Source organism: Mobula birostris, chromosome 1 (assembly GCF_030028105.1).
Source record: "Mobula birostris isolate sMobBir1 chromosome 1, sMobBir1.hap1, whole genome shotgun sequence".
Lineage (NCBI taxonomy): Eukaryota > Metazoa > Chordata > Chondrichthyes > Myliobatiformes > Myliobatidae > Mobula > Mobula birostris.
The window spans coordinates 173,444,391-173,457,223 of NC_092370.1; the positions used below are offsets into that span (position 1 = coordinate 173,444,391).

The 12,833-nt window shown below is 41.2% G+C and overlaps 1 protein-coding gene across 14 annotated transcripts in view; it reads left to right on the forward strand.

Moving 5' to 3' along the window:
• Positions 1 to 12,833, forward strand: part of LOC140201702 (alpha-(1,6)-fucosyltransferase) — an 889,182-nt gene that overhangs the window by 141,380 nt on the left and 734,969 nt on the right. For 11 of the 14 annotated variants that reach the window (XM_072266344.1, XM_072266324.1, XM_072266369.1 and 8 more), the window contains one exon: positions 5,977 to 6,033. The gene's annotated coding sequence lies outside the window, so the exon portion shown is untranslated. Of the gene's footprint in view, positions 1 to 5,976; positions 6,034 to 6,962; positions 7,119 to 12,833 lie in introns of all 14 variants that reach the window. The other 3 variants (XM_072266353.1, XM_072266276.1, XM_072266335.1) reach the window with 1 other exon arrangement.

Genomic DNA, 12,833 nt, shown 5'->3' on the forward strand with positions numbered 1-12,833 from the left:
AAACAGTGTTGAGGTATGTGGAAATGAGTTCGGTGGGGCAGGAGCAAGCTGAGACAATAGGTTTATCTGGACAGGCAGGTTTGTGGCAGTTGATCTTTCCTGCACACCTTCTCACACTTGAATGTTTCCTAATGTGTGGTGACCAGAATTTAATGCAATAATCAGTTGTGGCCTAACCACTGCTTAATACAGGAACTATATTCTGTGGCTCAAATGTGTAATGCTCAGATCTTATCGCTGAGAAACTAAGATGAGCCTATTGTTTGAGGTGGATCATTGAATGTTCAGTTTGAGATCGTGATTCTGGGATACTTGTAATACCTCAAATGAAAATGCCTTGCATTATCAATGGCTTTTATTCCTTGTGCCCTTTCTTTGCCTGAGACAGGAGATGAGGGAACGTAGCCAATTTTGCAGTTGGATATCCAGATGAAAGTTCTCAGCCCAAAATGTCAACTGTCTATTTCCCTCCATAAATGCTGCCTAAACTGCTGGTTTCCTCCAGCATTTTATATGTGTTCTTCACATTTCAAACCTGTGTTGTTGGTGGGACATCCTAGTGTGTCCAGTATATCTTTGAGTGGTTGCAGAACATTCTTGAGCAGGAGGGCAAGCAGCCAGAAGTCCTATGCTCTGTAATGTCAACTTGGGCAAGAAAAATAATTTGTCCACATCTCAATGAAGTTTCACTGAAGCCGACCTCTAGTATTGTGAAGTATCTGAGGTTCATGAGGGGATCCCCAAACTGCATTGGCTTCGTTTCTGATTATAAACCTATAAAAGGTATCCAGTCTTGCATTTGTATGCCATCAGATTCCATGGCGCGTGCTTGGACAATATGCTTAACTTCACAATTTAGCAAGTTAGATGCTTGGAGGACCTAGAAGGGGAAATGTTAGATTATGCAACATGCAGCAGGTCTCTGGTTTTCAAATGTGTTTCATTTGTCATTGAAGTTGAGGTGACATTGCATGATCTGATGTCTCAGCACATGTTTTGTGACTCTGCACTGCCACGTGCAAAGATTTATGAACACAAGCACAGGCCATAAAGAACTGAAGTGAAGAGATTTTTTTTCACATCAAAGTTGCTGGTGAACGCAGCAGGCCAGGCAGCATCTGTAGGAAGAGGTGCAGTCGACGTTTCAGGCCGAGACCCTTCGTCAGGAGTCTTGACGAAGGGTCTCGGCCTGAAACGTCGACTGCACCTCTTCCTACAGATGCTGCCCGGCCTGCTGCGTTCACCAGCAACTTTGATGTGTGCTGCTTGAATTTCCAGCATCTGCAGAATTCCTGTTGTTTAGATTTTTTTTCACACAAGGTGGTGAAGTTTTGCAGTGCACACTCCCAGAGAGCTGTGGAGGTAGATATCAAAAGCTTTCAGGATATTAAAGGAATATCCTGGGGTAAGTCAGGAAAATAGTGTTGAGATGAATGATAAATTATGTCATACTAAATGATGCATGATGCATGAGAGATTGAATACTCTTGTTTTTGCACATATTTCTTAAGTTGCAAATCAAGAATATGATGTGGGGATGGTTGCTAGCAAGGAAGGTTTACCATGTTGTTGGAATTATTGTGGAAACATCCTGATTGCAATGGTAATTTGAATAAAATAATGTTTTCTTTTTTAAGTCAACTGAAGTGAATCTTTGAGGATAGTGGATCTCTGGAATTCTCTGCCCCCAAAGGTGGTTGAGGTCAAGCCATTAGATAAATTGAAGATGGAGATGGATAAATGTTTGAAAGATCGAAGAATTGAGCATTGTACAAAATGAGAATAGGAAAGGAGCCAAGACCAGCAGAAATCGGCCATGATCACATTGAAAGATTGGGCTGGCTTGAGGGGCCTGCAGCTCATATTTTTTCCTGTTGCTTTCTCCGATTTCTTCTGGAGGGGAGGAATGGTGAAGCATTAGCACGATGGTGGCTCTGCTGGTAATAATTACAAATACAGGAGAAATAATTGGACTGATTAGTACATTAGTTGAAAATACAGATTAGAACACACAAGCCAGCAATGAGCAATGTGGCACCTCAGTTTATTCCCTCATGCACTAAACGATTTGTAATGGCATCGGCTTATTGATGTCTTTTGGAAAATGTCGTGTGAAATTCTGCTATTTGGGCAGCAACCTGTACTGGATGCTACAGGCAAACAAGTGTTTTGCCTGTATTTTACCTGATGCGGCCTCCTCTGCATTGGTGAAATCCAATGTAAATTGGGGAACCGTGCTTGCAAACACTGCCACTCCATCCACTTAGATTGAAATTTCCTCGTGGCTAACCATTTTAACTCCTATTCCCATTCCCATTTGTTGGTCCATGACCACCTCCGTTTCCATGATGAGGCCACTCTCAGGGTAGAGGAGCAACATCATATTCCATTAGGTAGCCTTTAAGCTGATGGCATAAACATGGATTTCTCCTTCCTGTAGTAAAATAAATAATTCTGTCCTTCCCTCTTCTGTTTCCCACTTTGGCCTCTTACCTCTTTTCACCTGCCTGTCACCTCCTTCTGGTGCCCTTCCTTCCCTTTCTCCCACGGTTCACTCTCATCTCCTATCCGATTTGTTCATCTCCAGCCCTTTAGCTTTTCCATCCACCTGGCTCCCCCCGCACCCCCCCCCCCACCAGTCACTTTCCAGCTAGCCTCCTTCTCCTCCCCTACCATTTTATTCTGGTAGCTTCCCCCTTCCTTCCAGTCTTGAAGATGGAGTTCAGTCAGAAATATTGACTATTTATTCGTTTCCATTGATGCTACCTGTTGAGCTCCTCCAGCATTATGTGTGTGTTGCTCAAGTATTTTCAAGATGTCTAGCTGAATTTAAATGGGATTTGAAATTTAACTACAATACTGTGCAAAAGTCTTAGGCACATGCTAAAAAAGAATGCTAAAGCAAATATGCTTTCAAAAATAATGAATTGGAAAGTTTCTAAATATCAAAAAATTACTATAAAGAGCAGTAAACAGTTAAAAAAAAATGAAATCAAATCAATATTTGGTGGCCATCCATTGCCTTTAAAACTGCATTAATTCTCTTAGGACACTGTCATGCAGTGAAAATTAGCTAGTAGGTTGTTCCAGGCATCTTGGAGAACTTACCACAATTCTTCTGCAGACTTCTGTCTCTCTAGAAAATCCCAGACAGCATTGATGCTTTTGGGATCAGGGGTCTATGGAGGCCATACTATATGAAACCATATTTAAAAAAATCTAGGGTGCTTAAGACATTTCAACATTATTGTTCATGTCTAATCTCATGATATTGCTCTACATAATTCCATGTTTAAAATTCTATGTAGAGGACTTTCTTAGGCAACTCTGGAGTTTTGCATGTGGATCATGCATGTAGATGTGTCTCAGTAGATCAGAAGTAAATGTTGGCCAAGTGAGATTAATCTGAGAGCATTCCTTGAAAACCCTGCAAAATAATCTGTTGTCAATATTGACCTATTATCGAGGGTGGTACGTGAACCACATGAGACCATAAGATATATGAGCAGATTTAGGCCATTTGGCCCATCGAGTCTGCTCCGCCATTTCATTATGGCTGATCCAATTTCCTCTCGGCTCCAGTATTCTGCCTTTTCCCAGTATCTCTTCATGCCCTGACCAATCAAGAAACTGTCATCTCTGCCTTAAATATACATAAAGACTTGGCCTCCACAGATTCACCACTCTCTGGTTAAAGAAATTACTCCTCATTTCTGTTCTCAAAGAGCACCCCTCTATTCTGAGGCTGTGTCTTTGGGTCTTAGGCTGTCCCACCATAGGAAACATACCGTCCACATCCAAGACCTTTCACCATTAGATAGGTTTCAATGAGGTCCCCCCCTTATTCTTCTGAATTCCAGTGAATACAAGCCAGTGAAAACTGCTCACAATACTCCAAGTGAGGCCTCACCAGTGCTTTAACAAACCTGAATATTACATCCTTACTTTTATATTCTAGTTGTCTTAAATTAATGCTAACATTGCATTTGCCTTCCTCATCACGGACTCAACCTGCAAATTACCCTTGAGGGAATCCTGCACAAGGACTCCCAAGTCCCTTTGTGCCTCAGTTTTTTGTATTTTCTCTCCATTTAGAAATTAGTCAACCCTTTCATTTCTTCTGCCAAAGTGCACGACCATACACTTCCCAGCATTGTATTCCATCTGCCATTTCTTTGCCCATTCTCCTAATCTGCCTAAGTCCTTTTGTAGCCTCTCTACTTCCTCAAAACTACCTGCCCCTCCACCTATCTTCATATTGTCTGCAAACTTTGCAACAAAGCCATCGATTCCATCATCCAAATCATTGACATGTAATGTAAGAAGAGTGGAGTGACATTTGCAATTTTCCAATCTTCCAGAACCATTCCAGAATTAAGTGATTCTTGAATTACTAATGTCTCCATGATCTCTTCAGTCAGCACTTTCTGAACTCTGGGGTGTAAACATCTGGTTCCGGTAACTTATCTACCTTCAGACCTTTTAGTTTCTTAAGGACCATCTCTCCGGTCATGGTAACTTCGCAGGCTTCATGCCTCCTGACACCTGGAACTTCCACCATACTACTAGTGTCTTGCACAGTGAAGACTGATGCAAGATACTTATTCAGTTCGTCTACCATTTCATTATGCCCCATTGCTACCTCTCTAGCATCATTTTCCAGCAGTCTGATATTCACTGTTGCCGCTCTTTCACAATTTATGTAACTGAAGAAACTTTTGGTATACGTTTTAATGTTATTGGCTAGCTTATTTTCTTATTCCATCTTTACCTTCTTAATAACTTTTTTAGTTGCCGTCTGTTGGTTTTTAAAAGCTTATATAAAAAAAAGTCATTTGGAACATGTTGGAACTTAAATTATTGGTTTCCAAGGATCTTCTCCCAGTGTCTTTTTGGGTTGCCTAGAGATAGACTAGTGTTGTACTTTCACAGTTGTTGGGTATGGTCTGCTTTCCAGCTGCATGGAAATGAAATGAGTGAAACTAAAGAATTCAAAACTACTGCAAACTTTTGTTTTCACAGGTAATTATATTCTGCTGAATTGCAATGCAAATCATATGTTCAGAACAAAAATTACTGATACACTTGTCGGCTGGGGTGCTCTTTTTGTCAAAGTTGGTATTTAGAAGTAGCTTGGGACAGATGGCTTGTATGGTGATGCTTCCTGCTGTTTTAGTATCAGGATGGTTGTTTGACTGTGTCTTGGTCTCCCTGTTTGTGAGGTCGCTGGTGTAGAACTTATTGATGTCACAGCACAAGTCCCATACAAAATGACTGCTCCTTTGCTTCTCCTGCAGCAATTTTAAAGGATAAAGCACAGGCATAGAATGGAACTGAGTGTTGCTGGTAAATATCTTTCATTTTACAAATCGCAGCAGATTTCCTTAATAAAACGAGGTGGAGTTCAGTTTTCCATTCTGGATTATGAATGTTACACGTGGAAGTTTAGCACAAACGATGCTGTGAATTGCCACTTTTGTAACTATTTTTGGATCAATTATTATATTTAATTCGAAATTTTCCAAAACAACACTTTCAAGGCCAAGCTCAGTGCTGGATAAAAGTAAACAAGCATTTTATGGAATTTACCTTTTATATTCCATTGACATAAAAATAAAATTTTGTTTTTCACTAACATGCCTGCTCTTTATGAAGAGTGACCCTCTTTTTTTATTGGGTACCTCTTGATTTACCCTTCAGTTTTTGCACTCGATAGTGAAACCATGTCGCATTTGGAAAGGAGAACAGAAGTGAGGGTTTTGTGAATTGCAGAGAATTATATACATCAATTATTAAAACCAGTCACTGCAGGATAAGAAATAAATCATCCTGGTTTCCTGTGGGAGTTTTCGGGAACGTGTTCTTTATCAAGTTATTTGTTCACACAGTACTGAGTCAATATAAAACTGTGGTAACTATAGATCTAAGAACTGCATAAGGTGGATTTATTAATATGGTTCTTTATTTCTTTTGCAGGGTTATTAATTTTCAATGAAGATTCCTATATCAATCATTCCATCTTACTGATAACAGGTAACTTTATTAATTTATTTTATAATTAATGTATTATAAATTAATGTATTATTTCAACTGGATGACAAAATCATAGGAAGCACGGGCAGATCCTACTGCATATTAATATTTATCATAAAAAATAAGATTGCCATTTTTAATCGAGAGAAGAGTATTTTATGATTGCACTGCAATTGCATGATTTACCAGACCAGTACTTTTTCCTGCTGTGCTCGTCATTATACGCTGTAGGCTGAACATTTAGCTTGATTAATGGAAGCAGACTTTTGCATGATATTTTGTAGTGGTGCAATTTTAAGTACTGTTCAGAGTAAATGAGAGACAACAGGGACAGTGACTGCCGGAAAATGATGCTGGAGAGGTAGAATTAGGGAACAAGGAAATGGCAGATGAACTGAAGATGTTGCATCAGGCTTCATTGTGGAACACATCAGTAGCTTTTTAGAAATTTAGGAGTGTCAGGAAGCAGAAGTGAGCGTGCTTACTATTATTCAAGGAGCCTGGGAAGCTGAAAGGTTGGAAGTTGGATAAATCACCCAGACCTGAAGGACAACAGCCCAGAGTTCTGAAAGAGGTAGCTAAAGATATCGGGGACACATTAGTAATAATCTTTCAAAAATCATTAGGTTCTGGAATGGTTCCAGGGGACAGGAAAATCACAAGAGTCACCCCACTCTTTAAGAAGGAGGGAGGCAAAACTCAGGAAATTATAGGCCAGATAATCTGACTTCAGTGATTGGCAAGGTATGGGAGTTATTATTAAGAATGAGGTTTTGGGGTACTTGGAGGTACACAATAAAATAGGCTGCCATCAGCATGGTTTCCTTAAGGGGAGATCTTGCCTGACAAATCTTTTGGAATTCTTTGAGGAAATAATAGGCAGGATAGACAAAGGAGAGTAAGTGGATGTTCTTTACTTGAATTTTCAGATGGACTTTGACAACAGCACAAAATAAGAGCCCATGGTAGGACATGAAAGGTACTAGCATGGACAGAAGTTTGGCTGACTGGCTGGAAAGAAAGAATGGGAGTAAAGTCTTTTCTGGTTGGCTCCTGGCAACTAGTGGTGTTGCAGAGGGGCTAAGGTAGGGTCAGCTACTTTTAACGTTATATGTTAATGATCTGGATGATGGAATTGATGTCTTTGTGGCCCAGTTTGTTGATGATACAAAGATAGGTGGAGGGGGAGGCAGTGTTGAGGAAGCAGGTGGATGGCAGAAGGATTTGGGTAGGTGAGGAGAATGGCTAAAGAAGAGGTAGATGGAATACAGCAAGTGAATTGTATGAGAAGTGTGTGGTTACCCAATTTGGTAGAAGGAATAAAAGTACAGATTATTTTCTAAATGGGAAGCAAGTTCTGAAATTGAAGGTGCAAAGGGACTTGGCGGGGGGTGGGGGAGGTCCTCATGCAGGATTCCCTAAAGGTTAACTTGCAGGTTGAGTCGGTAGTAATGAAGGCAAATGCAATGTTAGCATTCATTTCGAGAGGACTAGAATGCAAAAGCAAGGATATAATGCTCAGGTTTTGAATTGCATTGGTCAGATTGCATTTGGAGTACTGTGAGAAGGTTTGGGCCCCTTATCTAAGAAAGGCTTGCTGGCATTGGAGAGGGTCTAGTGGAGGTTCACAAGAATGATCCAGGAATGGAAGGTTAATATATGTGGAATGTTTGATGACTATGGGCTTGCACTCACTGAAGTTTAGAAGAATGCAGTGGGGGTGGTGTTTTCTCATTGAAACCTAATGAATTTTGGGAAAGCAAGATAGAGTGGATGTTGAGGGGATGTTTCCAATAGTGGGAGAGTTTAGGACAAGAGGGACGGATATGAGGAATTCCTTCAACCAGAGGGTGTGGAATTCATTGCCACAGAGAGGTGTAGAGGCCAGGTCATTTGATATGTTTAAAGTGAAGGTTGATGGGTTTTTTGGTAAGTATGGTTACGGAGATAAGGCACAAGGATAGAGTTGTGAGGGAAAATAAATGAGCAATGGTTGAGCTATACTGAATATGCCAAATAGCCTAATTCTGCTGTTATGTCTTGTGGACTATTTTGTTGAAACAAAACTGATAAGAAAACTATATGTAATTTTGAGGGACTACTGCAGTAACCCTGTAATGCAGCTGTTCAACATGAATATGTTTGCACATATTTACACTATAGCTCTGAGCTATAGTGTAAATTGTCTTTATAAACACTAGAAGTTTGAACTACTTGCGACTGATCTTTTATAATTCTAGTCATGGTTTTCATATCTTCTTCCTCAAATTTAGTCCTTTTATTTTTAGTGACATGACATCATTATTCAGGTTGGAATGTCGGCTGTACCCGAGAGTTGCTGTGTCTGTCTGGCTTGAAGAGACAAGGAAGTTGGGAGTGCTAATGTCACAAATTGTTTAATATAATTATGTAACATTTTCAGAGTTATATACTCGGTCACCCTATCCAGGTGTGAAAATTAGAAATTTGTCTTGAACCTTACAGAAAGGAATGGTAACATCTTCTCTATTTTCCCTTGCTAAGTGCACAGTTGGGTGTGTTCCTCCTCAGTTACCAATGAAAACAGCCAGGTTCTTCTACTTCAAACATATGATGTAGTTTCAAGCCAGAGGTTTGTTGCACCATCGTGAGAAATGACAATTGGACTAGGGAAGGTGTGAAGATTTTAAAATGATGACAAACTCAAGGTTTCTGTCAGCAAACTTACAAGGAAAGTGAACTTGAAACACTGTGAAATGAATCTTGGATGTCTCCACAGTGAGAGGGCAAAGTTTAAAACTAAAGGCTACCTGTATCAACTTGGAACAGAAAAAATAATTTGAAAAAAGTGGTAAGATTTTTAGGAAGGATGTGATAAAATGACCGAACATTGGGGGATCTTTCGTGTTAGCATGTGTTACTGGCAAGGCCTGGTGTGCAGGGCAGAATTTATGTAATTTGTAGGGAATACATCCTTCAGATGTGGTAAGTGGTGAGGAGAATAGTAATAGAATACTAGAGGACGTACATTCAGTGGCCACTTTCTTCGGTGTGGCCAGAGTGTATATTTCTGATCTGCCGCTGTTGTAGCACAAGGTTTGAAGTGTTGTGCATTCAGAAATGCTCTTCTGCACAGCATTGTTGTAACGAGTGGTTATATGAGTTATTGTCACCTTCCTGTCAGCTTGAACCTGCCTGGCCATTCTCCTCTGTCCTCTCTCATTTTTACCCACAGAACTGCAGCTCACTGGTTGTATTTGGTTTGCTTTTCCACACCATTCTCTGTAACTGTAGAGACTGTTATGCATGAAAATCCCAGGAGATCAGCAGTTTCTGAGATACTCAAACCACCTTGTCTGGCACCACAATCATTCCATAGTCAGTCATTTAGATCATATTTCTGAAGATTGGTCTAAACAACTGAACCTCTTGACCATGTCTGCATGTTTTTATGCATTGAGTTGCTGTCACGTGATTGGTTAATTACAAACAGGGTAGATAGTAATAAATATTTTATTGATCCCGAGTGGGAAATTCTTTCGTTAGAGCAGCAACAATTAAAAACATATTTAGCAGTGTACAGACTTAACTAATAATAATGTACAGAATAATAATACACCTCAATAATGTACCAATGTGCAATAATGTACAAAATAATAAAACAGAGACTTATTCTCCTGTCTCACAGAGATGAACTGCTCTATATAGGCTTATTGCATTTGGGAGGAAAGGTTTTATGTAGCAGTCCTTATTACAGTGGAGCTGAAAGAGTCCGTTCGAAAGGGTGCTCTGCTGTTTATTCAGTAAGTCATGGGGAGCATGTGCCTGATTGTCCATAATGGATAACAGTTTGTTTAGTGACCTCCTCTCCACCACTAACTCAAAATCTGGATTGTAGCCAAGGATGGATCCAACCTTTTTGACGAGTTAGTTGCATTGATGAGCAGGTGTACAGGTGACCCTAATAAAATGGCCACTGAGTGTAGATTAGCATTCTAAATTCATTTACAAATACTTTTACAGATAGTAGAACTACTGGAAAGTATTTTTTTAAAATATAAACGCAAGAAATTCTGTAGGTGCTGGAAAAATCCAGAGCAACATACACAAAATGCTGGAAGAACTCAGCAGGTCGGGCAGTATTAATGCAAGTGAACAGACAGTCAATGTTTTGGGCCAAGATCCTTTGTCACAACTGGAAAGGAAAGGGAAGGTACCAGAATAAAGAGGTGGGGGGAGAGGAGGGAGGAGAGCTGGAAGGTGATAGGTGAAGCTAGGTGGGTGGGAAAGATAAAGGGCTGGAGATGAAGGAATTTGATAGGAAAGGAGATTGAACCAAGGGAAAAAAGGAAGGAGGAGGTGCACCAGGGGGAGGTGATAGGCAGGTGAAAAGAAGCAAGATGCCAGAGTGGGGAATAAGAGAGAGGAGGGGGAAGGATTTATTTTACTGGAAGGAGAAATCAATATTCATGTCATCAGATTAATAGCTACTCAGATGGAGTATAAGGTGTTGCTCCTCAATCCTGAGGATGGTCTCATCATGGCACAAGAGAGGCTATGGACCGACATGTCAGAATGGGAATGGGAATTAACATATTGGGCCACCGGAGAAGTTCCGCTTTTGGCGGATGGAGCATTGGTGCTCAACAAAGAGCGTGTTGTTGTAGCATGGTTTACTAACCTTTACCTTGCCAAGGCTAGGTGGGTCGGAAAGTCTACCACCTACCCAAGTTCCAAAAACCTGACTGTCCTTGTAGGCTCGTTGTATCTGCCTGATCCTGCCTCAACAACTCGAACCCTCATATCTTGGCTTCATTCTATCCCCCTTGGTTCAGACCCTTCCTACCTACATCCGCGACACTTCTCATGCTCTCAATCTCCTCATCAACTTTCAATTCCCTCGCCCTGACTGCCTCATTTTCAACATGGAAGTCCTGTCCCTTTACACTTCTGTTCCCTCATCAAGAAAGCCTTAAAGCTCTCAGCTTCTTTCTCAATAAAAGAACCAGCCAGTTCCCCTCTACCACTACCTTGCTTTGTCCAGCAAAACTGGTCCTCACCCTCAACGATTTGTCCTTTGGCTTCTCCACCCGTTCTCTGGACTCCAGAGGTAGCCATTGGCAGCTGCGTGGACCCCAGCTGTGCTTGCCTTTTTGCTGGCTATGTGAAGCAGTTCGTGTTCAAGCCTTCGCTGGTTATGCTCTCCAACTCTTCCCCTGCGACATTGACAATTGCATTGCACCCATGCTGAGTTCATCCATTTCATCAACTTTGCCTCTAATTTCCACCCTGTCCTTAAGTTCACTTGGTCAATTTCTGAAGCCTCCGCCTCCTTTCTAGATCCTTGTGTCTCCATCTCTGAAGACAAACTCTCGACCGACATCTTTTATAAACCTACCAATTCCCACTGCTATCTTGATGATACTTCCTCTCATCCCATCTCCTACAAAAATACTATTCCTTTTTCTCACTTCCTTCATCTTGGCCACTTTTGTTCCCAGGATGAGGCTTTCTTTTCCAGGACATCAGAGGTGTCTTCTTCCTTTAAAGAATGGGGTTTCCCTTCCTTCACCATTGATGCTGCCTTCACCTGCATCTTCTCCATTTCCTGGACATCTGCATTCAACCCATTTTCTCACCCCCTTTAACAGAGATAGAGTTCCTCTTGTCCTTGCTTACCACCCCATGAGCCTCTGCATCCAATGTATCAATCGCCGCAACATCCACCATCTCCAAAGAGACCCTAACACCAAACAAATCTTTACCAACCACCCATCACTCTCTGCTTTCTGCAGATAAAGCTCCCTCCATGATTCTCTCGTCCATTTATCCCTCCCTTCTAATCTTCCTCCCGTAACTTGTCCCTGCAAACAGTCAAAATGCTATATCAGTCCATTCACCTCCTCCTTCACCTGCATTCAGGGCCCCAAACAGTCCTTCCAGGTGAAGCAACACTTCACCTGCAAATTTGCTGGGTTGTGTACTGTGTCTGATGCTCCCGATGCGGCCTCCTTTACATTGGTGAGACTAGTCGTAAATGGGGGACAGCTTCATTGAGTACTTCTGCTCCATCCACCAAAAGCAAAACTCACCGATGGCCCAACATTTTAATTCAATTTCCCATTTCTGTTCCGATATGTTGGTCCATGGTCTGTCTTGTGCCACCCTCGTTGGGTGGAGGAGCAACACCTTATATTCCATCTGGGTAACCTCCAACCTGATGGCATGAATATCAATTTATCGTTCTGCAAAAAATAATCCTTTTTCCATACCTTTTCTTCTTCTCCCCAATCTGGTCTCTTACCTCTTCTCACCTGCTTATCACCTCCCCCTAGTGCCCTTCCTCCTTCCCTTTCTCCTATGGTTCACTCTCCTCTCCAATAAAGTTCCTTCACCTCCGGCCCTATGGCTTTCCGACCCACCTGGCTTCACCTTTAACCTTCTAGCTTACCCTGCTTCCCTGCCCCCTCGCGTTTTATTCTGGCGTCCTCTCCCTTCCTTTCCAGTCTTGAAAGAAGGGTTTCGGCCCAAAACATAACTGTTTGATCCTTTGTAAAGATGGTCCCTGACTTGCTGAGTTCTTCAAGCATTTTGTGTATGTTGCTTTGTATTTTTTTTCTTGACCTTGATTGACCTTTTTTTTCAGGTTTATTTCAATGTAAACTCGAATATGTTGTACTTTTAATTAAAGTTTGGTAGTAAAATGTTTAATCCCATTTCTGTGCAACAGAAGATATTGATAATCATCAAATCAGAGAAGTCTGATGATAGAGTTTTGAGTTGTTTCAACTATAAAATGGACATACTTGGGAGAAATAAAC